The sequence below is a fragment of the Salvelinus sp. IW2-2015 genome, unplaced genomic scaffold (genome assembly GCF_002910315.2).
Source record: "Salvelinus sp. IW2-2015 unplaced genomic scaffold, ASM291031v2 Un_scaffold1427, whole genome shotgun sequence".
Classification (NCBI taxonomy): domain Eukaryota; kingdom Metazoa; phylum Chordata; class Actinopteri; order Salmoniformes; family Salmonidae; genus Salvelinus; species Salvelinus sp. IW2-2015.
The window spans coordinates 225,078-228,025 of NW_019942901.1; the positions used below are offsets into that span (position 1 = coordinate 225,078).

Sequence of the window (2,948 nt, forward strand, 5' to 3'; positions counted from 1 at the left end):
TTATAAAGCAACAAGCATGACCCCAAGGCTGTGTCTCTGAAAAGGACAATAGAAGGCGTGTGACCCCAAGGCTGTGTCTCTGAATCAAGGACAATAGAAGGGCGGTGACCCAAGGCTGTGTCTCTGACTCTTCAGTGAAGTCAGAATTCTGTTGACTCTCTGGTCTTGCCTGCTCTCTAGAGTCAGACAACAGAAAGGATGGTGAAGACACTGGATTGGTCTGTTTTACACACACCAACCGTGGTCTGTTATTTGCTCTATTTTAAGCGGTCAGCTCCATGTGTCTGGTGCATTGGCTTCACAGCCCTTGAAGTTAAGCAGAGGTTGCTATGGTTACCCTGAATGTGAAAACATTCCTCCTCCCTGGTTCCCTGCCAGTATAAATCTTAACCTTGACGCCCCCCAGATTTTCATCTAATGTCATGTCATTCCCATGATGCTCTGGCCTAATGACTGTCATGCTGGAGTGTCAGCACTGGACACCTGCCCCTGTCTTTCTGTTCTGTGAAGAGGGTCATCCCCATCATCCTGTATCCATCTCTGTGCACTCCTATCTGGGGGTATGATCAGTGCACAGACAGCCTCTTCTCTCCAGGGTTCTGTGGGTCCGTCAGAGTGAACACCCTCAATCTGAAAACACACCCATTCATGTTCGATTTGGACTCTGTCACCGTTTATCTTTGAAAGCGATAACTCATCAGTGTGTCAAAGTGTTACGAGAGTGGAAGAAATCATTATCTCTGCAGCCTCGGTTGAACTGTGATCAAAGTACGACCGTGTCGGATACTAGTGCTCTCCGGACAGTCGCTCTTGTTCGCTGTAAATCACCTTTTTTCGGTGGGGGAAAACTACAGAAACGGTTTCAGAGATGAGGATGGAGAAAACTCAAAGGAAAGAGTTCCTGGAGAATATCAGTGTTCTGCAATGGATATGGAGCTTCCTCCTGTTAGGTCCGGTTTGTATTGGATTGATGGTGTACCTTCTGTTGACTTGTCTGTGGCCGCTGCCTGTTCTCTACCTCATCTGGCAGTTGATGGACTGGCACACACCTGAAAGAGGAGGCAGGAGAAGTTCTTTTGTGAGAAACTGGAAAGTGTGGAATCACGTTAGGGACTACTTCCCAATGAAGTTAGTGAAAACAGCGGAGTTGAACCCGAACGAGAACTACATCTTAGGGTGTCATCCTCATGGGGTGTTGAGTATCGGAGCCTTTGCCTCTTTTAGCACCGAGGCCTGTGGCTTTATGGACCTCTTTCCTGGGGTGCGCTCCTGCCTCTGCATCCTGGGTGGCCTCTTCAAGATCCCCCTCTACAGGGAATATGTCATGTCCACAGGTTGTTTTCCAGTCAGCAAGCCCAGTCTAAAGCACCTTCTGTCTAATAGTGGACAAGGCAATGCGGTGGTGATTGTGATAGGGGGCGCTGCTGAGTCACTGTTGAGCCTGCCTGGGGTTAACACTGTGGTAATGAGACAGAGGAAAGGCTTCGTCCGGGTGGCCCTGGAGTTTGGGGCTAACCTGGTGCCCGTCTACTCGTTTGGGGAGAACAATATTTTCCGCCAGGTGATCTTCCCAGAGGGGAGTGTGGGCTGGAGGTTACAGCAACTCTTTAAGAAGATCATGAGCTTTTCCCCGTGTCTGTTTGTAGGTGAACGCTGGTTTTGGATGCCTTACCACTGCCCGGTCACCACTGTAGTGGGTAGTCCTATCCCAGTGCCAAAGAGGCCTTTTCCCACTCAGGCGGAGGTGGATCATTATCATGGCCTCTACATGGAATCCCTGGTCAAGCTCTTCAATGAACACAAGGCTAGCTGTGGACTCTCAGACAGCCACGAGCTGCAGATCGTATAGACCAGTCATTTAAACTGCTCCCCACGAGGACATAGTGAATGATATTGTAGTCTATTGATCTCCACACGGAAACTACTTCAATAAACACATTCCAACTAGAGGATCTGATTCAGAGATGTCCCAAATCATTGATCCTTGGATTACCCAAGCTGCCTGGCTACTAGCTTTTTACTAGTAAGAGTAAACTAAAACCCCACGTACTTTGGTCAGATGTTGTTTACGTAGTCTGTCCACCAGATATTACTTTAAGAATGACTACAACGGAATAGTGCATGCGCTTAATATGTAATAATTTAACCATCATTTAACCATCATTTAACCATTATTTAACCTTCATTTAACCATTATTAAACAGGTTCAAATTCATCTCATTCTCCATTTCATAAAAAACAATGATTGATTGTGTGACTTAGGATTTATTTAGAAACACTGGGCTGACAATCAATTTTCTTAATTAAGAGTGTGAACACAGTCTGCCTCCCTGACACAAAGATCAGCTAACCGAACCACACACACACACACACACACACACACACACACACACACACACACACACACACACACACACACACACACACACACACACACCAATATTATAAAGAGGCATTTGAGCTGCTAGTCCAAAAGGAAGAACACGCTCAACATTATGATTTTCATGTCATGTCATGTCATTCCCATGATGCCTCTGGCCTAATGACTGTCATGCTGGAGTGTCAGCACTGGACACCTGCCCCTGTCTTTCTGTTCTGTGAAGAAAAAGAGAGGAGCTAAAAGAAGAACACGCTCAACATTATGATTTTCATGTCATGTCATGTCATTCCCATGATGCCTCTGGCCTAATGACTGTCATGCTGGAGTGTCAGCACTGGACACCTGCCCCTGTCTTTCTGTTCTGTGAAGAGGGGTCATCCCATCATCCTGTAATCTCTGTGCACTCCTATCTGGGGATGATCAGTGCACAGACAGCCTCTCTCTCCAGGGTCTGTGGATCCGTCAGAGTGAACACCCTCAATCTGAAAACACACCCATTCATGTTAACGTGACAGAGTCCAAATCTATCTTTGAAAGCGATAACTCATCAGTGTGTCAAAGTGTTTTA

General features: G+C 46.6%; 1 pseudogene; it reads left to right on the forward strand.

Moving 5' to 3' along the window:
• The first annotated feature begins 424 nt into the window (after positions 1–424).
• LOC112070796 (diacylglycerol O-acyltransferase 2 pseudogene) lies at positions 425–2,598 on the forward strand (annotated as a pseudogene).
• Positions 2,599–2,948: the final 350 nt, after the last annotated feature.